Source organism: Aulonocara sp. 'chitande type north' Nkhata Bay, linkage group LG5, assembly GCF_057382095.1.
Source record: "Aulonocara sp. 'chitande type north' Nkhata Bay isolate Kocher_YH1m ecotype deep benthic linkage group LG5, A_spYH_male_GT1.1, whole genome shotgun sequence".
NCBI classification, from domain to species: Eukaryota; Metazoa; Chordata; class Actinopteri; order Cichliformes; family Cichlidae; genus Aulonocara; species Aulonocara sp. 'chitande type north' Nkhata Bay.
This window is the reverse complement of record NC_141348.1, coordinates 12,355,088-12,377,752: the sequence shown is the minus strand read 5'-3', so window position 1 is coordinate 12,377,752 and position 22,665 is coordinate 12,355,088. Positions and strand designations below refer to the sequence as shown.

The 22,665-nt window shown below is 39.5% G+C and overlaps 1 protein-coding gene and 1 long non-coding RNA gene across 2 annotated transcripts in view; one reads left to right on the top strand and one right to left on the bottom strand.

Annotated features, from left to right (window-relative positions):
• cntn6 (contactin 6) overlaps window positions 1-22,665 on the top strand; it is a 142,264-nt gene that overhangs the window by 27,152 nt on the left and 92,447 nt on the right. The gene's annotated exons all lie outside the window — the stretch shown is intronic.
• Window positions 1,878-5,080, bottom strand: LOC147329928 (uncharacterized). Its single transcript, XR_015129047.1, has 4 exons — window positions 4,593-5,080; window positions 4,073-4,225; window positions 3,242-3,327; window positions 1,878-2,648 (listed from the first exon to the last, which is right to left on the bottom strand). It is a non-coding gene; the product is annotated as an uncharacterized LOC147329928 (long non-coding RNA).

Genomic DNA, 22,665 nt, shown 5'->3' with positions numbered 1-22,665 from the left:
ATATTATTTAATTTTCTTTAAACTTCTTTAAGTTTAAAAGAGATCATAAGTTAAAAAGTGAATAAAACAGATAGTAATAGCTAACAATAATAAGTCTCTATCCTGAGGTAAAACCAAGAAAATAATTGCTTCTGAGCTCTACTGAGTAATCCCAGGTTGTTCCTAACTTAATTGGTGTAAAAAGATTTTCAAAATGTAAACAAATGCAGTCTAAAAACAATTATGCCCAATGCCCAGCTAATGGTAACTCACGATATAAGGAGATTATACCAGAGTGGTGTAATACAAAGCAAGCTCAACACTTCCTTTCTTTGCATTAGTTTGCTCAACAAAACTCAAATCCCGTCAAAAATCACAGGTCTCTGTTCAGCCTGACTTTCTACTTCAGGCACGCCCACATAAAACAGGGCTTTTTTCATGTCTTATATGACTCTTCCCACCAAAATATACCCTACGTGTACAACACAGCTGTTATAAGTAAGACGATAGAACATTGTTAATCTTGGGATTATGCACACAGAGCAGTAAAATAAACATTTCAATTCAAGTAAAACATTTTTAACCTTGAGTGCATTCTTGGTGCTGCTGTTTATTTCTAAGGTGACAGCTGCATATTACAGTTCTGAATCTCTAAATTCCATATATTTAAACATTAAAAGTTACTGTCATGACAGGGAAGACATAGAAGGTTACTTAGTCACTTTGGCCGATCAAAACTTTTACTGATTGAATAAGTATTCTTAGTATTTGTATGCTATGTATCTGTGTATGTATGTATTCTATGTGTTATGTGTTCTCGTAGCTGCAATTCCAGAATGCAAAAGAGACTTAGCCGCACATTAGAAACAACTATAAAAACATTCATACATTTTTCACCAAATAAATACATGAACTAATTAACATACACATTCTAGCGAGAATGCAATGCACAGTTTGTGCTGGTGTAATTTCATGGTCCAGCTTCATTACTTATATAAGTACAGAACAGCTTAACAAGCTGCACTCATAAAACATACAGTTTTCGCCCAGCAGAGAATCTCTGTTGCAATTAAAACATGCTGCAGAAAAAAGTGGCACTTCCAAGCACACTAGTAGATCCTGGGCCCCTAAGGGTTTTTACCTATACCAGGTACACTGAAAAAAATATGTTGTTGGATTTACTTAATTCAATGGTGGACATTTGTTACACACAGATATTTTGCTTTGGCAGCAACTTAAACAATTGAGTTAAATTAACACAATTTATTCATGTTCAATAAGCCTGTGCAATTTGTGTTGATAAAATGTGACTTAAACATGTTTTGATGAAGTAATTTGAGCTCTTGGAATATTTTAATCCTTCACAATTTTCTCACTTTATCCCAACACCATTCAATAACTTTTACCCAATACTACTTGGTCACTTAAATACTACATGTTATCTTCAAATTACATTTTGCTATTATATTCTAGTATCAAATACACAATTTTCAAATGGAGGCCTTATAACAGATTGTATTGTTCTCTTCCAAGATGGTTGCTGGCATCCACCAGTAACCTTTCAAAACAAAATGTCTAATTTCACTGCATTGACAGTAGGTAAAGAATTAAACTGACATTACTCCTCCACTGAATCTACATAAATCAACAGTTAAATAATGTCAGTTCTTCCGTGTTCTCTGGAATCAATCACAGCAAAGAAATTAGACTGTTTCTTTTGAAAAATGTTGGGAAAGAACAAATCAAGATCAAAAATCAAGATTCAGTTAAACAACAATTATAACTAAACAATTTGAGATAATGTTAGTTTCCATTAACATTAAATTAGGTTACTGAATTGGCAAACACCTTCCTATTAACATTACCCATTTTACCCCAATAACTAAAGAAATTAGCACTTGCAGGTCAAAACCTTTATTCAAGAGATGCAAAAATAACATTGATACAGTGACTGTCAAAAATTACAGCACTGATCATACTGTGACATCTTGGTTCAAAACAGCACACTTAGAAATATTCAACGTTCTTTACTTCAACTGAATGAAACTGAAAATACCATTTCACACGACCCATATGGGATATTTAGACTGTATAACTGTTCACGCTACATCTCTTCACTAGTAAAAGAAAGAAAAAATACAAAGAGAAATTTAAAAATGCTGCCAAAATGCTGTACAGAGCAAAAGGAAAAACAAACAACAACAACAAAAAAACGGCCCTGTCCTCATGGCAGTTGCAGAGTATATAAAAATGAACTCTGCGATCTGTTCCTGGAATTGAGCTTCAAAAATGCAGCAGAACAAGTGTGAGATTTAAATGTCCTCTCACCTAGAGCTGATCACCTTGCATGCATAACAGTGAGCTTTCCTTGCAGGAGCAGTTTTGTCTTAGTTGTGAGCTTTTCTTGAGAGCTGAGTTGCATCCAACTCCATTACCACCCTTTGAATCACCTCAAAAGTGTAGCAGAGCTGTGATGGGTAACTCATGTTGAAGGAATAAAAAAGGTCCAAACAGCATGGCTACTGCAAAGGTCACGTTATCCAGATCTTGAAGAACTACTATACCCTCGATGATGATGCCAACATCAGAAAAGTCATTGCCTGCCGCATCCTCTGGAGACAGATGTTCTTTGTGGTTTTCTCAATCTGTGCAGTGCCCTCAGTCAAGTCCTGGTTAAACACAAAACATTTCTTTAAGATTCCTTTTTAAACTCATCTCTTTTGAATCTACCAGTTCTAATGTTATAGTAATTTAAACCAATGCAAGCAACATAGTAAATAGCTATAGCCAAAGAGTGGCCTGCCATGCTGCCATTCATGGTCTAACAGAGTTTCTAAGAGAGGGTGAAAAACATAATAATTTCAAATGCTTTACATTAGTTTTTGTTAGAAAGACACCGGCCCATCAGAAATCCAGGTTATGTCACTCAGAAGATGTTAGAATTTAGACTTTCAGCCCCACAATTTGGTTAGCTGTTGGTCAGTTGGTCTTTTTTTTTTTCCAAACAAAAGCTAATGTAAATATTGGTGGGATTTTCCTTGGTTCACTAGAATGACAAATTTAAAGTTTTTTCACACTGATGTGACCCCTAATACAGGGGTGGGGCCTCAAGGGCCGGCGGCCGAGTTCACTACCAGGCCTCATGTGAACTTCAAATTATTAAAGAGGACTACTGGTCCTAACCAGTCCAATGAGGATCAAGTGGATAACTAAATACATTTTTAAATGTTGCAAAGCCACAATCTACTCATAAAACACTCACCATGAACTCCTGCACCAAGATTGCAATTGTCTTTCACACAGATGCGGAGCACTTTGATGAGACTCCCTTTGAGCATTAATGTCATCCTAAAGTATTATAACAAAGAAAACAGAGATTTGTGAACTTTTCAGTAGCACAGAAGAAAATGATCCCAGACAAAAACTCTTGACTTTTTAAACCAGTCAACATGCAACACCAGCATCTACAAAGCAATATCAAAAGTTCCTGTTTGACATCAACTTTATGGATATATAGTTTCCAGAACATATTTTATTTTTTTATTTTTTTTGGCCTGTCCCATTTGGCTCTTTTGCCATCAGAATTGTTGTCTAAAGGCAAAGAAAGATGCCCAACGGATTTACTTTACCAAATTGACCATCCCAGCCTTGCCATAATGGTCCATTTGATTCACCTTTTATTGTTTATTTTATTTTCACTTACTGAATATGGGACAGACTTGACTGGGGGAAAGAAGGGGAGAAAGAAAGAGGGAAAGAGAAACAGCTGAGAAGAGGGACGGGGGAGAAGGGCAAAAACCAACAGAATGAGCAGAAAAAGAAAAAAAAAAAGAAGAAAAAAAGAAAAAAAAAAGCATATATCAATCACCTGGGTCACCTGCTGAGAAAGAAAAAAGAAAACATATATTTTTTAAAAAAGATAAATTTTTCTCAGTGGGCCAGTAAATGCATGACGAAAATTATGGCATCCTTTCAGTGGAATCAGTACTCACTTGTAATAGTTGACTGTTTCAATGGATGCAGCATAAAAATCTTTTACTGACCTAATGCAATACATATAAACTTTGTAGTTAAAGAATTTTAAAGTTCTTACTGTCATCATGGCAGCTACATCCTTTAGCTTTGTGCCCTGTTCCCCCGATCACTTTGCAAACACTTTCAGCAGACTGTCAGAGAGAAACTCAGCTCCGTCAGAAACCTTGACTGTAAAGGCATGGTTGGGATGCACTGGAATGCTGCATTTTATCTGAAATGACATAAAATTATTTTGAAATAACAGCAGGCATTGTGCTTGGTTAATAATCAGTAATGTTTTGTTGAATAAAAACTGTGTTTCCAGATCTTATGGGATTCAAAAAATCCAAAGATGTTTGTTCCTGATTTGCAACCCAACAACCCAGAAGTTACAACCTCATTTTAGTTCAAGTGTGCATTAATGCGAGTCCAGTAATCACCTTTCTGGCAATACATACAGGTATAAGTTGAACCTATGGCAGATTTTGGATTTCTCAGTTGTATTAATAGGGTGAGTATGCATGCACCTAATAATTATAAAAAACCTATTATAATTAAGTTACAGAAACCTTAAGCGAAAATAGAATATACTTTCTTACCATAACACCTTGAACCCACAATCCATTAGCTGACTCCTGGTGAAATGCAGAATAGAGGTCATCTCTCAATGTGCAGCAAAAAAAACAAAAACAAAAGGACAGCAGGTGAGGGCAGGAGGGGTAGGGATGTAAGCTAGCATAATGCCACTGATGATATTAGCTAAAGCTGTTCAATGTCCAAAATCTCACTAACACCACGGTGCAGTAAATACACAATGTAACTGAAGAGTCATTTGGCAAATCTATTCACACAGAAAACCAAATTATGTTATGAGTGCCTCGTAATTAGGTTTAATGTGATATTACGGCTCTTGTGCCAAAGACAAATTCAAATGAAAAAGCGCCAATTCTTTGACAACAGATAAAACAGCAAATAAGCTAACGGCTCTTTTTTAGCATGTTACATGGCGACACTCTAGACGTTTAACTACATTTGGCTGAAATATGGTAAATATTAATTCAAAAAATCAAGACATACCAAAAACGTAGAGTTGACTGCTCGACTTGACTGAGATGGATGCCTTTTTTAAACCACGATCCAAAGCCCGCGAGACAAAATCACGCGTGGTTTCACGAGATTTAACGTTGCTATCTTATTGACTTACTTCACCTGAACATGATATGAACAATTTAATACACCCTTTCTGCATATCATGTAGTTTTTACACTATATAGTTACATTTATCTTTAAAAGATGAGGCAATTGTGTTAAATACATGCAAGATGCTTACATAAATCCAAGAGATGGCCAGTCCCTTTTTTTCAGTGTACTATGATGTCATCATGTTGCCTGGCAACGGCTCACGTTGTATAATGGCGTTTCATAATTCTTATTTCACAACAACATCTAAGTTTTGTATACCAACCGCAGTTATGCATGGCATAATACGATGGTGTCAGGTTGCCTAGCAGCCAACTAGCAACAGATACTATCTTCTTCCTAAATGGCCTGTTTTTAGCATTTATGGACCTATAACACCTTATCAAAGCATCATGCTGTTTTAGTTTCATTAAAATAAAATCTCATTTATATCCACAAAAGCTGAAATATACATAATATGTTATAATGTTGTCATGTTCCCCAGCAGCCACCTAGCAATGGGCTAAAATGGCCCATTTTTTAAAGCATTTATGCACCTACAAAACCATGTAGAAGCATCAAATCATTTTCATTTCATGGCCGACAGCATGACAAAATCAAGCAATACTGTACTGTGGGCGTGATCTAGTATAAATAAGCTACAAGGTCATAATTGCTAGATTAAATCAGGTATCACAGTCTTACGTATTCTCTCAATTATAATAGGGATTGATAAACAGCTCGACCTTTTCTTTGTAATTATCTGCTCTTGATTTTGATCTTCTTGAGAATGCAGTGCACCCACATGGTTTCTTGTAGTATATTAAAAAACCAGCAGACTCATGGCCAAAGATGCATTACTGCTGAATCACAGTTTTTTTTTTTAATACAAAAGTTAAAACTTTGTCATATTAGACAACTGCTGCATGTAGCTGTTTTATATATAACAGCAAAAGAAAAAAAAAAGGGGGGGGGGATAAAGAACCAGGTAGAAATTATGATTTAAAGCTGTTTTACTTGTTCAGCCTTGGTCCCATGATCATGGATGGTTGTAGGCTGGATCATTTGTTTCACCATATGTGAATGACATTAACTGTGATTCTGTGCTCCTTCACTGCTCTTAGCTGTCAGAATACACTGCTATCTCTCTTTCTTCCCTGTCACCCACTATGTGTGCAGAGTGCCTGGCTTCCAGGGCTAACAACTTTCCTGGTGGAATCCCTGCTTCTGTTTTAAGATAAGATAAGATAAGATAACCTTTATTAGTCCCACACGTGGGAAATTTGTTTTGTCACAGCAGGAAGTGGACAGTGCAAAAGTTATGACGCAAAAATTAGAATACAATAAGAATAAATACAGTACACAGCTGTACAGAATAGAATAAAATAATATACTATATACAGTAGAATAAAATAGAATAAAAATATACAATAAGATAAAAATAGAATACGAATGCTATATACAACTGAGTAAAAATACAACGATGACAGAAAGGATTATTGCACTTAGTGTTATTGCACATGTGTGGATGTGTGTGTTTGTTCAGTTAAAGTCTTTGTTGTGGAGTCTGACAGCAGTGGGGAGGAAAGACCTGCGAAATCTCTCCGTCCCACACCGTGGGTGCCGCAGTCTCCCACTGAAGGAGCTGCTCAGTGCTGTCACAGTCTGCTGCATGGGGTGGGAGATGTTGTCCAACAGGGATGACAGCTTAGCCGCCGTTCTCCTGTCACTCACCACCTCCACTGGGTCCAGAGGGCATCCTAGAACAGAGCTGGCCCTTCGGATCACCCTGTTCAGTCTCTTCCTGTCCCCAGCAGAGATGCTGCCGCCCCAGCAGACCACACCATAAAAGATAGCAGAAGCCACCACAGAGTCATAGAAGGTCTTCAGGAGTGGGCCCTCCACCCCAAACGACCTGAGTCTCCGCAGCAGGTACAGCCTGCTCTGCTCTTTCCTGTAGAGGGCGTCTGAGTTATGAGTCTAGTCCAGTCTGTTGTTCAGATGAACACCAAGGTACCTGTAGCTGTCCACAGCCTCAATGTCCATACCCTGGATGTTCAGTGGTTGCAGTGGAGAATGCTTGTGCCTGCGGAAGTCTACCACCAGCTCCTTGGTTTTACTGACATTATTCTATTATTTGTTATAACGACACACCAGCAATCATTTATGCATTTACATGCCTGCTGACGTCAACAAAAAATTGTAATATGGTAGCAGTATCGGTAACCCTGGTTACAAACAGAAACAGCGCTAATGTCACTGTGCGCTGATGTCACTGTGCTCGCTTCATATTAAATAACAAACATGTTTTTATTGTCATATTACCTCTCAGCATCGCTGGTGTGCTACAAAGAGAGAGAGAGCATTTAGCAATAAAGTGCTGGGAGTAACACTGTTGTGAGGCAGCAGTGTGAATCAACCTTTTTTCACTTCTTTCCTGACACCATGCGACATGCATTTGATTGACTTTCCTTTTTAACCAGAAAATACTTTGGTTCTTGTTCTGCATCACGGCTGTTCCATTCCACTAAGTCCTGCCACCAAACTAATTGGGCTTGGTGTGAAACCTCAAATTGTTCAACAGGCTTTGACAGGCGAGAGAAAACAGTGACTGCTACAGTTGCATGTGCTTTAATAAAAAACCTGTGTGGAGTGTCAAAAAGAATGGGGGGGGGGGAAAAGACTCTTTGCTGCTCTGTTTTAGACAAGCAGGAAATGACAGGTTTAAGTGTTTTCTTCTTCCAAACGTTTTCTTTCTTCTTTGACAACTGCAAGGTCACTGACTGTACCGTTTTAGCTTACAGGCTAACAATAGGTAGGTACCATATTACACCTGCTGTTTACACTCCAAAGATATATTAGCATCATTCAATACTGTATTTTTGCACTCATTTGATAACCGCTTGATCTATTCCTTGTTGCTGCTCTGCTTGGCTGTATACAACAGACTCCTTCAACCTGTTCACTGTCTTCATATTGTGGATCATATCTCGTTTTCTCTGCCGTGCAATTGATCTTAGACTGTGAAAGGGAAACCTGCCAGCTTTACATAATTGGATTTCAAAAGATTGCTTCTCTCTTTGAGACTTACATCAATCTCTGTACCTATTAGAAGGAATGAAGTAAATCTTATTGTCATTTCAATTGTCTTTTATTGAAGGTATGCATCAGAGGTATGTATTGTATATGTCATGCTCTCTAAGATTACAGCCTCTTCCTAAAGTGAGCAACCGAGATTGTGTGTAGCACAGAGGCAGCATCTCCTGTCTAATTTCTGCAGCTGCAGTCTTAAATATGTTAAATTAGAATATTGCTTGCTATATAACTAGGGTGGATGCTTTACATTCATTTTGAGAATAATCCGAGAACAGTAAATGTGTGAGGACACGAACAGCACGCGCACAAAACAATGCCTAGCAGCTCTAAGCCTCTCTCCCTTTTGCAGTAGTTTCGCTTCACTTTCCATCACAGCAGAGTGTTGCGATCATTCCTAGTTTCTGTGCGGTTGATAAGACCCCGCTCAGTTCATTGCTGTTTGTCACAGGCTGCAAACACCATGTTCGGTGGACAAAGGCTTTGCATACTAATTTCAGCCTGTTTAAATGTTTCAAGCAGCAGCAGTAGCAGCAGCAGCCAGGTGTGGTCATGTCCTGGAGAGACTTTTAACAAGCTATCCCCCCAGTCACTCCGCTTGCTGCTGCTCCCTATTATCAAATGCTAAATGTTTGTCCTCACGCGGAGATGAAGCGCAGCATTTAATTGGCTACTATGATCGATCAGGACAGCTTGTATTAAAGCGCATGAGCGGGGGGTTGGCAGAGCGCTTGTGATCTGCTCCTGTCAGGATTGAGCACCAAATTGCCAGGGAGGTGTTTTTGTGAGGAGGGAGGGGGAAAGAAAAGTTTTGCACATTTAATTGAAATTACAGTTTATCACAGCTTGGATCCTGTTTTGGTCCCCCCTCACTTTTAGTTAGTTATTGTGTTCACTGAGGTATTTGCTGAGACCTCGAAACAACGGGAGATTACCAAGCTAACATTTGGAGGCAAAAACCAAAAGTGAAGAGTCATTGTTCTCAAACTGTGGCTATTAATCTCATACTGCAGAGGGAAATAAAGTGGGTTAAAAATAAGTGGCCAGTCTATAAACTATTACGATTGTTTGCATTGGACAGTCACGATGGTACTGTTGCCTTTGGCTTCACCATTTCCACTGGCCTCGCTCCTGTCAGCGTCTTTGTAACTTTGTCACCAAGATTTCAGTGATTACCTCCTACTCCAGTGTTACTGACAGAAAGGATCCAGCTGCCTGTGTACTAGGAAATAAACATAAGCAATCCTATTTTAATTTACTCTAATATTGAACAAAGGGAAGGAAAAAGGTTTTGGTTTTCCTGTTTGGTATAGAGTCTACTTTTGCCATTGGAAATACTGCATCATACTACTTCACTGAGATGGTAAGGTATCCATTAGTGCTTGTTTGTTTGCTGTTTGTTTGGATTTGCACACCAAAGGGTCAAATTGCTCTGTGAAATTTTACTTCTGCCATCTCAGAGAGTAATTATCTACTGAATTATAGGTCTTGTGAGATATAAGCAAATTAAGTCATTATCAGAACCTCTGAAATTAAAAATCTACTTTGCTAGCAATACATTTAATATGCAGGTGACTATATCATGAGCCAGAGCTGTCTAAATATGATGAATGAACTGTGTTAATCATATAAAGGAAAACACTGGCCATCAGGTACTTTCACCCATCCTGTATGAGCCACATAGAGCCATCATCCATGGAGGTAGAGCAGGGCACCTACTAATCGATCCCCGTCCACTCCAGTGTGCATGCTAAATATCCTTGGGCAAGATACTAACCTCAAGTCTCTGCATCCATCGAAGTATGAATGTTTGTGAATGTTTGATAGAAAGCACTTACATAGGAAAGAACAGAAAAAGTGTTTGTATGAATGGGTGTGAATGGGTGAATGAGGCAAGATGTGTAAAAAGTGCTTTGAGTGTTCAGTTAGAGTAGAAAAGTACTATAAAAGAACCGGTCGATTTACCATCGTCCTGTGGGTCCAGCACCTGCAGGAGGAGCCACTGAGTTCCAGCACTGAATTGCAGGTAAAGACGCAGGCCTTGACCGCTGCCAAAACTTTGTTTGAAAAGTCTGAAAGACACTGGCTAGACATAGTCAGGTTCATCTTCACGGCCTCACGGTGACAGGTGAAGAGCAAGGATGATTGTACTTGCAGCTCATATGAGGAGGGTGCTTCCTTGTGCCTTCATGTTGTGGAATGGGTGCTGGCTATTGTTTATCCTTCTATGGCAAACAGAGTATCTAACCTCTGAGCCCTCAGCTCCTACTCAAGGACTTCAGCACTACAAGCAAGGTCCTTTCAGGTGGTGCAGGTGGTGACCGGGGTAAGAACTTTGTGAACACTGGTGCAGAGAATGCCACATGTGTGGATGGATAAAAGTTCTTAAGAAACGTAAAGCATCTTTGCAGGTGCTGATGCTAATGAATGTGGGACTTAAAATACCCCCAATCCCATATAGACCCAGGAGCCATGGATTCAACATGATGTTAAAAACATTACTGTGACACTGTGGTTCATTCTAAAGGGTTTGTATCACAACATTTCTGCAGATTTGTCAGCTGCACAGTCGGAGGTGTTCAGATGGATTAGCATGTGGTGACTACAGAGGCCACTGAACTCATTGTCATGTTCACGAAATCAGTTTGAGAAAACTTTTGCTTTGTGACATGGTGAACCATCATGCTGGAATCATCTGGCTTCTCTCCCTTGACCTTTCTCATCAGCAAAATCTGTTCCCTAGAACTGACGCACACACTGATGAATTGCTTGTTTTTTCACAATTCTGAGGAAACTGAAAATCCCAGGACATATGCATTTCCTGAAATACACAGACCAGCCTGTCTCGTCAGTTATGCCACTGAGAAAGTCACCATTTAGATATTGACAAGAAAATAAACTGAAGCTCCCGATTTTATGCATCATACCGCTGCTACGTGATTGGCCAATTGAATTATTTTTGTATCTACTTGATGGTGCACCGCCAAACAAGTATCCAATGGATACTTATGAGCTGCTGCTAAGATTTGACAGAGTCATGATGAAACTTAAACAGACTTGTGCGCTCATTGTCAGTGATATCCTGGCTTATGCTGGAGTGATGCAGAGGTTTCTGCTCATATGCCTCACTCTCTTAGCTGCTCTTGTAAGGAGAAACTGTGATGATTTGTAATCTTGACAACAAATCACTCACAGCAGGGGGTTTACAGTGTTTGCACATTACATGTCTGAAGTCTGGGTATTTTTTGTTCCATTTGATTTATTTGCCCGCATGAGAACAATGCTATTTGACTTTACATGGCACTAAATCTCACATGCCATGCTCCAGGTGATCTGCTAGGAGGTTCATTAAGAATACAGACAGAATCAGGCCAACTACTTTGCAGCCAGTGACCAAAAAAAGTCTTCAGGCAGAAGGAATCCTACTGGACTAATAATGATGTTTGATGTTTTTTCATGCGTACTACCAACAAGTGTGCAGTGGAAAATATTTTGGGCATCCTACTTTTAAATTTTCTTTGAATTATGGATTAAAAAACTACCAAGGAAGTCAGTCTATGATATAAGCAGTTTGCCCCATGTGATTATTCTCTTATAAATGATCTGCTGTAAAATAAAGAAAATAAGACAAAGTTGGAAAGCAAACTTTATCCCTCTGTGAGAAGACTTGCAGGGTCGGCCCATGACTCCAAGCAGTGAGAGGTGTTGCTTTCAGAGGAAACTAGCTTACAATCACATGTACTAAAACTCATCTCCTCAAAATAGATTTAACTGCTCTCTACAATTGACTTTGCTCTGGTTCAGGTTATGTCTGCTGAAGTCTGTTTGTCCACTTGCAAGGTTCATTTTTGTTCCCACAGCTGGAGTTCCTGCTGTGTTGTTGGAAACCCTGCATGCGCTCAAGCTTTGGCTTGTGAGCTCAGCAGCCCTCTGCCTCTCAGAACATTTGCCTCTGAAATGCAAAATAGCCTTTGTGGTATTTTGAAGAAGTTTGTAGTGCACTTTAAATTACCTTTTTGGAATGTTTTTCAAATGATTTTTGAGTTATTTTGTGCACAATTCGTACTACTTTGGATAGCTTTGCCAATCTTAATAGTGAATATTCAGGGTTAAATGGAGCACAGTGTTAAATAGAAAACTCAGGTTGTATTGGTATCAGCTACTTCCTTCATGCTTCACAGTTACTTGATCATTCACCAGCTAATTGGCAATCAGGTGACTAGGAACATGCAAGTGTGTTCGTGTAACTATCTAATTGTGACAAGTATGAGGTTTTTGAGAGCTTCTTCAAAGAGCAGAGTTTTCTGCTTTTCCTCACTAAGGAGACATCAATTGGAAGACTTGAACTTCAGCTATAGAAGCTATAGAACTCAATTAATAAGCTATTTGACTTTGTTGATCCATCATAGCAGAATAGAGTCCCATCCGTCCATCCATACTCTTCCGCTTATCCCAGTTGTCATAGGGCAAGAGGCAGGGTACATCCTGGACAGGTCACCAGTCTGTCGCAGGACTGACACACAGAGACAGATAGCCATTCACACTCACTTTCACACCTTTGGGCAATGAATCACAAATCGACCTGACCCCACCAACTTGCATGTATCTGGACTGTGGGGAAAGCCAGAGTACCTGGAGACAACCCACGCAAACATGGGCAGAACATGCAAACTCCGCACAGAAAAGCCAGATGGTGAACCCAGCAATACTATGAATTTTGACAGGATGCCCGCGAGTTCAGACACTAGTGGTGGTGAAGATGAATATGGAGGGCTCTGAGAGACCAGGCTGAGGTGGAGCTACAGAGTTAGATAGAAGATAATTACACATAAAAGAGGCTGATTGGCTCACAGAAGAAACAACTTCGCCAGAGTCATGACGACAGGCTTGAGTTTGGCTGGGTTAGATAATATTCTAAATATAATTTTCTTACCATAGAAAAAAACAGAGGTTATTTTGAAACACTAAATCATTTATCAAACAATATTCTAAAAGTGGGTAACAATAGTAATAATAATGTATTTCCTCTTCAGGTGGAATAACGTTCTCTGTTATGTTAATGGTTGTTGTGAAAAATTTCAAAGTACTTGTTTTTCTCTATTGCTGTAGTTACTACAGGTACCATAGATGCAGTAGGTGCTAGATAGTGGTGGTAGCAATTGTACATGCACTGTATATTTTTTGTAAAAGTCCATTGACCAAAAGGTTGTACACAAATGTTGTCAAACTCAACTAGGAAATGCATCAAACGTATCTACCAGCTCAGACACAGACATCTGGATCAGTACACAGAATTCAAAGTGAAAAAGTCAACGTGTTTGTCTTCTTTGGTGACTGCAGTCAGTGCAGCTCCCTCCACACAAAGCTCACATAGGTTAATGTCATCTTGGTTAAGCTAATTTAGCCATAGCTTTTAACAGGAGCATGTAATGTTTGTGGGGCACCATCATAACTGTGTCTATCAAAAGACATGAGTGCATGTGTTAGAATGCTGGGTGTTTGGGATGTGATATGCCTTTTATGTCAAAAGTTATGGAAATTCTTTAAATCTGGTCCATACTTCAGTTTTATACCCCCAGTGTCTCTTTAGGTGCAATGAAACAATAAAACTTGAAACAGGGGGGCGGATACTTTTACTTTCTGCTACATAGTCTAGGATTTTTTCTTACATACTTAGACCTCAGAGGATTGTAGAAGCCTCCCACCAAAACAAACCCAACACAGCTGTTATCTGAAACAACTGTAGTTTATACATCAACAAACAAGATTAATACTCCTGTTGCTAGGGGGAAATAGAAATCCAGACTGCATATTTTATTTACTTCCACTTTGACACAGAGGGGGACTTGGCTGGGTGATGTTCAGCTGCTCATTCAGTGTTGCTTTGAAGCCACTCAGTGCCTCGGAGAAGTGTGTGGCCTGCGTGACCTGACATCGCCCTGTGTGTTGCACTGGCTGTAAAAGCAGAAGACAGCACCGAAACCCTGGAACTCACATGTTTCACTGTGCCAGCCAAAAGAGTCTGAATCCCCACACCCACCCCACTCAGTAGGGTTGAGTCCAAGTGGACTCACAGTCAAACAGGTCTGTAGAGGAGAAGGATTCAAAATCATGGTATTGAACTTGCCTGAGCATCGTTAAATCATGTGGATGAAATCACTTTTTAGCCTCGTTTAGAGCAGGGGTCACCGACCTTTTTTCTTCTGTGAGCTACTTTTACACAGCAAAGTATCAGACCTACTCATGCTTAACAAAATATTACTTGTATAGCCATTTTCAAGAGCGCATATAGTGTATAAGAAGTTTCATTCACAAGTATCTGACCGTTGTATATGTTGTACTTCAAAATGGTGGAAATGATCATGAACATATAGAGATCATGCACAAAGAAATTAAGGCAAGTTTGGCAAGTTTATTTGTATAGCACAATTCAACAACAAGGTGATTCAAAGTGCTTTACAGAGACATTAGAAACAAGAACAAATAAAAAGCATGATTTAAAATTGATTAAAACAAGCAAATAAACTAACTAACTAATTAACAAACAAACAAACAAACAAACAAACAACAGTATATAAAATCAAAACAGATAAAATCAGAACAGTAGATAAAATCAGTAGTTAAATGTAAGTTTTGAAATTTAAGCTTAAAGTGTGGATTTGGTGCTTTATTCAAATGCAGCTGAGAACAGGTGAGTCTTCAACCTGGATTTAAATAAATTAAATAGCATAGATATGCTGTACTCCTGAAGAACACCTCAAAAAATGTGTAAAAGTCAGATAATCCAAACTAATTCAACAGCATGTGATCCAGCATATCTGAAGGACTTGAACTTCTCTAAATTCAGTTTGTCAAAGAAATAAAGAACAAAAGATGCACATTTCTGAGCTCATAAATTCACCGTCTTTTTATAGCGTGCATGAGTTGCACAGTTTCTGTCAGTGAGAAGACTGGCACTGCATAGATTCAACCAGAGAGCTGTATGCAGCCACTGAGGTTCACTCTGATGGAGTCATTTAAATGTTCATCTGTCAGTCTGTTTCTGTGCTTTAATTTATAACATTCATGTCAAAAAAGGCAGATTCACACAGATATGTCGACCGAAACAAAGCCGCTACTTTTAGACCAGCCTGATGAAGAATTGTATAGTTGTCTGGGTCTCCAGAAATGTTGGGAATGTTGCTCAGATTTAAGCTGGACATCATTTTGGAGATTTATTATCTCCATCTCCGTCTCCACAGGATCAACACTGCAAAGCTCAGCCATCTGTCCTGACAACTCACTGATGTCAACATCTAGGAAGGGGTTAACAATGCTGTCACAGAGGGCTCCGGTTTCTCAAAGTCACAGAATCAGTCTGACAACTTCTGTCCCAGCTTGGACAGCAGGTCACAGACCCTGTGTCCGTTAAACACCTTTTCTGCCCCTGAATGGGACTGTAGCATCTTTGCAACTTAGGTGCAGCGCTGAAAGTCTTTTATTTTGTGTCTGCTGGATATAAAATGAGAGCTTAGTTGTGAACGCCTTCAGAACACTGTTCATTTCACACACTGTTTTGTCTCTACCCTGCAACTGCTGGTTAATTTTTTTCAATCACATCCACTAGGAAAGCCAGATCCAAGAGCCACTCAGCATCACTTAGTATTGTGGTATCCTCTCCTCTCATTTCCATGATCTCACACAGCAAGGAAAAAAAGCATTCCAGTATCTTACCTCTGCTCAGCCACCCAAGGAAATCTCCATATTCTGCAGAATATTCCTCTGGGAAAAGCCTGAAGCCCCAGTGTTGCTTGGCCTTTGCATGAATGGAGTTAATGATTTTAACAGCAGGTGTCACAACATGATCAAACCCCATGACTTTTGCACAAATAGCCTGCTGATAGATGATGCAGTGATAGTTCAAAAATTTAGGAAAGTCTGGGTCGACTTTGCAATGTGCAAATAATCCCGAGTGATGTCCTGTCATGGCTGGTGCTCCATCAGCTTTAACAGAAACCAGTTTTTCAATGGGAATCTTTTTTTCCCAACAAGTACCACTCCACTGCATTGTAAATGTCAACTCCCTTGGTGGCGGTTTTCAGTGGCAGTAATGTCAAAAACTCCTCTTTTGTAGAAAATTCATCGAACACCATGCATGTGAAAACAGCTAGCTGTGCTGTATCACTGTAGTCCACAATCTCATCACACTGAAGTGAATACCAGGAACATCTGTTCAGGTCCAAATCCAGCTGTCTGTCTGCATCCGCTGACAGTGCGCAAACCTTTCGTGCTACAGTGTTTGAGACAAGCTGGACATTAACTATGGCAGAAAGAATCTTTATGCTCCCGGAACAATGATTCTGCCACAGCAGTCATTGCTTTTTTAATGATCCCACCATCAGTGAAGAGTTTTTTGTGCTTGCAAGATGTGCGCCACTTTAAATGATGCCTCGGTTGATGCGCTAGCCTTCTTCATCTGTTAAGTGATTGTTGTTTTTGAAGGATAGTTTTCAGCTCTTTTACCTTTTCTTTGCAGAGGTTGCTTCCCGCAGGAAAGTCCTGGGAAAAGTTACTGTGGTGAAATGCAACTCCACATTGCATTTTTTTCCCCAAGAGCAAGGTTCGCGCCATAGATCAAACACACTTGTTGTTCACATTTGTGAAAAAAAAGTCAGTTTCTCACTCCTCATTGAAATAATACTTTTTTTGCCTCTCACTTGCATGACCTATGCTGCTTTCATTGTTGCCTTGTCTGCCTGCTAATTCTGCATGGCATCTAATCTCAATGACTCCGTCTTCCCCGCTCCAGTTGCAGACAGCAGCCCCGCTGAAGCCCTACAGCAGAGGTATTGAAAAGAAGACCTTAGAGCCTTTTTAGTTCACTTAGTTTGTCACTTTGGGTCAAACTATCTAAATACTGGATAGATTACTAACCTCCTGAAAGTAAAACTCTGGGGTCTTTTGAAGGAACAGCAACTAGCCACTGGTACAGATACACAGATGAAACCTGGGTCAAAATCAAAGCCCAAGAAGTGGAAGCCTTCACCTCTTCAACTCAGTGGTTAGAAACATAAAGTTTACCAGGGAAGATACAACAGATAATAGTTTGCAGTTTCTGGACTGTGTTGTGCACATTGAGGAGAAATCCACACATGCTGACCAGTACATACTCTTTGACTCCCACCACCTCTGGAACACAAACTTGGAGTAATCAGGACCCTGCAACACCGAGTGGAAAATGTTCCCTATAAGCCAGAAAGGAAAGGAAAGGAACACACACATGTAAAGAAAGCGCTTAAAACATGTGGTTATTCCAACTAGGGTTTCATAAAATCAAGATGCACAGTAAACAAGGTCAGACACCAACTTGGAGAAACAGAGTGACAAACGGGACAACAGTGTCATCCCTTGTGTAGCAGGTTTATTAGAGAAACTCACGAGAGTTTTCTCCAAACATGACATCCCAGTTCACTTGAGACCCAGCCACACTCTCAGAAAAAAACTGGTTCATCCCAAGGACAAAACTCCCAAACACAAGATAAACAACATAGTGTATGCTGTGCAGTGCAGCGAGGAGTGCTCAGATGGAGAAACCAAACAGCCACTCCATAAATGCATGGCACAACCTGGAAGAGCCACCACGACAGGACAAGACTCCATCTGTCCATCTACATCTGAGGGATAAAAGTCACTCTCATATTTTGGACTGAGAAGACAGATGGTTTGAAAGAGGAGTGAAAGAGCCCGTCTATGTTCACTGTGAACAAACATCTTTGAACAGAGGGGATGGCTTACAACACCAACTGTCTGCCACCTGCAATGCAGGTTTGCATCTCAACCCCCACTCACATCTTGCATCAAATGATATCAGTAGATCACATGATAGGGTGTAGCAAGGTCTCCCAATGGTTTCACCCAAAACCACTGCTGACAATGACCCACACCTTTTTTCACACCTTGGCTCAGTGATGAGGCACATGATCAATAGCAGGTCAGCAGCCCTCTTAAGGAACAACTCCCACTAAAATACTTAAATACCTGGGACTCTGAACCATTTGGTTTTAGAACTGAAGAAGCTTCTTGGATGAGAGTTGAAACGTCTTCAAGAAACTTGAAGAAACTCAGTTACTTTCTTTCCAAGCTCCTCAGATGATCTCCTGAAGACTAATATTTGAACAACCTGAAGCCGGAGCTTCTAGCTCTCAGGGATTGCTTGCACATATGCTGACCCCATTATTAGAAACTCTGATCACATGTAATATAAGCACCAACCATAATAATAGTCTATTTATTCTTGGAAAATAAGCTATGCTTTAACTTAATTTAACTTCACTCCTGGGTTTTGACACATTTTATGGTCTATTGATTGATACTGATTGAACTGACTTCTGCACCTCACTATTTAAGGACAGAATAGGAGAGGTCCTCGTGGTTGGCAGGATTATAGCATATTTAATTTTCATGCCAGAGGCTGCATTTTCTGCTTTCCCACAGGATTGCAATTAAATTTCACTTCTTCTTTTTAAATCTCAGTTTTTCGAAAAAATGTAGCCATGCAGTTGTTAATAAAAGCACAAATATTCAAAAATATTGTCATCCAAGGTGAGCCAGGGTTTATAATGTCATTAAGGGCCTGTACTTCCATTCAGTGAAGAATGTGGGGTGATGCACTTGAAATTGTCAGGAAAAGCTGTGACATTTTTTTTTGGTATTGCTTTTTCAGAACATTGCCTATTTAAAAGTTAAATAGCTAGTTTATTGTTTTAAAAAGGATGATTACACTGTATTTCTTTTTTCTTCTCTTTGTTATGACTGCTTGTCTGGCTGTTATTATTTTTGCACCATTAACTGATATCAAAACTAATGACACATTTGTAGAAAATCCTGAATTCATTATCATTAATTGAGGTAAGAAGATTAGCCCAAAACGAGAGGCTCAGTGGATGATAAACGAGTTGAAACCTCTCAACAAAGTGCCACTTGCAGTCAGAAGTGGCCTAAGTTGTTAATGATCACCAGTAGCAATTTTCCCATCAATTATAATGACAAGATAATGTAAAAGGTATCTCCACAGGAAGCCTCTCTCTTTTTGGTGGTAAAGCACTGATGGAGACGTGAAAATGAGCCTTGTGGACTGCTGACTGCAGCAACACAGTTTCGCTGCATGTGCCAGACTGTGCCACTGCAATTAAGTGCTGAGCTTGTGTAATGGAGCAGCAACGTGAAGAATACATGGAGGTCACCAGAGTGAAAGGTTCACCAGTCACAGCTGTCATGGCTCTGATCTTCAAGACTTTGAGAAAAACTTGTCTTAAATGATGGTTTTCAGTCACGGGCTTTTCTCAAATTCTGAGGAAATCACAGCACCAAAACTATCCGCCTTCTCTTCTGAAAAAGTCTATACTGATTCCTGACACCAGTGGAACAACCCACCAGAAGATCATCTTTCATGGAGCAAACACGGTCTGATGTGCGTGGAAAGATATAATATCTATAGTATATTTGCAGTATGCAAAGTATTTACTGTAGAACCTAATATTAACCTGTCAAATGACACAAGCACGAGACATGCTGTTTAAACGAGACAGAAAGAGAATGAAGACAGTAAAACGTACCCACTGTGACATGACCCAGTGGCTTATAACTCCACATTTCAAAACCTCAGTGTCAACATTTTATCTTCCTACCGTGTTGGTTTTTCTAGTTCTAGAAGTTGAAGGATTTCTTATTAATTACAGAAACCTGACAGTGTGACTCGAATTATTCATCCCTTATCAAACTTTCCCGAGGTGGTTGCTCTATTATATGCCACCCTTGAGTGTCTGGTCAAAGAGGAGGTCTTACTGCTGTGTCTTTCAGTTTTCATCAGTTAAAGTCGAGAGTGAGGATCCCTTTTACCCTGCTGCAGTGCGTTGTCCACACGGCCAAGCCAACTTTATTTATAAAGCACTTTAAAAACAGCTAGCACTGACCAAAGTGCTGAACATAAAGTAAGAAAAAATATTAATATAAATACTAAAAATAAAAATGCAATAACAGTAAACAATATTGAACACCAACATCAAAAGACAATAAAATCCAAATAAAATCAACATTTCTATACCGGGTTAAAAGCCAGACTGAAAAAGTGGTTTTCCAGACCAGATTTAAAAATATCGACAGAAAATGGCCCAAATAGTTTTTCTTTACTTTTAAGGAGTGACTTCTTATCCTTCACCTTGAAGCTATCCAGACTGGAATACTTGGTGACACACTCATGTTGACGATATCATCTTTGACAGAGGTCTTTCAGTATCGTGGATTCTTTTCATTCATTTCATGTGTCCTCCCCCTCACATTACAAAGGACACACATTGGACAGAGTTTTTACCTGATTTTATTTGTTCCAAAGACATTCTTCTTTCTGATCATGGTTCAATTCTTGGTAACTTGTCCCATTATCTGACTCTATCTGCCATTACCCATGTGGTTAGCTCTTGGATTTTAAGTTCCTTTACTGCTGTGAAATTCCCAATCCTTTTAATTTAGTCTCATGCTCTTATAACAATGTTGGTCTCTCAACAACTATTTTTAATATTTCTTGTCTTTCCAATGTATACGATGTCCCGTTAAAATGAGATTAATTCTTTCAAACTCTCTGCTGGGATAAATGATGCTGTTAAAAAATTGAGTGTTTGTAGAGATCAGCTCATTTATATGCTCAACTCAAAGTAAATTTTAGTTTCTTTTGACACTTTAGTTGAAGATGTGAAGTCTACCTGCATTTCAAAACTAAACTGATTTTAAAGAGCAGAGGTAGTCCTACGGTGTTTTTCAACACTACTAGTAAAATGCTGTCCCAATTTTTAAAATGAAGATTCAAATTTTCTCTCTTAGAAATAATATTTTACTTTCAACATTATATGTTTAAATTAGCTGAGCCAATGAATGTGCACTCTTGCTTCCTTGACATATCTTTCAGTCACTGGTCCTGTTGTACTGCCTGTAATCAGTTTGCTGATTGGTTTAAAGGAAAAAAAAGGCAGAACAGACACAGAAATTGGCTCGCAACCAGCTGATAATGATAGACATGGATTACAATGACAGGGATTACATTAAAGCCTGTTAAGTAATTTTGTATACTTTTTGGGGGTGTTTATGTTAATAAAGACAGCAGTTTGAATTAACAAAGGCTCTACAAATCCTTTTTTGCCAGTACATTTTACCACTTTTTTATGGATTATGGACACAGTCATTTAGCAGAGTTCAAGGGAATAACACTGGAAAGTGGCTCTTACACACAAAAAACATTGCCTTGTAATATCCATTCACAATAGCCCAGAGACCCAGGAGCTGCACTGTTATTTAGCCATAGCCTCATGTATAATGGATGATGAAATGTCTTGCATGAATTCAGCGACCTTTGCTCTTATTATGGCCGGATGACAATCACAGCGTAACATCACCGTATGCTCTCATGTGAGGCTCAGATAACTGCTTTTCTTCTTTCACCATTTCTTCCTTTTTTCTTTTTTTCAACAGCCACAGGAGATTTTTCAAGGAGAGTGACCTTGTTTTGCCAGAGAGCTCATGCTTGGTCAAGAACCAGTGCTCTTGTAGATCTTTGAGGCCCACTGGGACATTGTATATCCATGCTGCAGAATAACGGCTGCAGGACTCTCTGCAGCCGTTATTCTCCTGTTTGTCTGACATTAAGACTTGGATGGCTCTTAACTTTCTACATCTAAATGAAAGTAAAACTGAAGTCATTGTGTTTGGGCTTCCTAAAGACCCCGACCTTTCCTTTGATTTTATGGGACCCCTAACTTCCGAATGTACTTCCTCCATTAAGAGCCTCGGTGTTACTTTTGACAGTGCTTTTAAATTTGATAAACAAATCAGCTCCGTAGTCAAGGGATCTTTTTATCATCTACGGATTTTAGCTAAAGTCAAGTCCTACCTGTCCAGTAACGATCTAGAAAGGGTGGTCCATGCTTTTATTACTTCACGGCTGGACTACTGTAACTCCCTTTATGCTGGTTTAGATCGTTCCTGCCTGCATCGCCTTCAACTGGTGCAGAACGCTGCTGCTCGCATGCTGACCGGCTCCAAAAAGAGAGACCACATCACTCCGGTCCTCTGCTCTCTCCACTGGCTCCCAGTTGCTTTTAGGATTGATTTTAAAAATTTACTGTTGGTTTTTAAGGTTCTTAACGGTACTGCACCTCCTTACCTGGCAGAGCTTCTTAGCATTTACCGCCCCAGGAGATCTTTGAGGAGGAGATCTTTGAGGTCAGCAGACCTGATGCTTTTAGATGTTCCCAGGTACAGACTAAAGACTAGGGGAGAGGGGGCTTTTGCTGTGGCTGCACCCAGACTGTGGAACAGTTTACCTCCTCACATCAGATTCTCCACAAGCCTTGGAACTTTTAAAACTGCTCT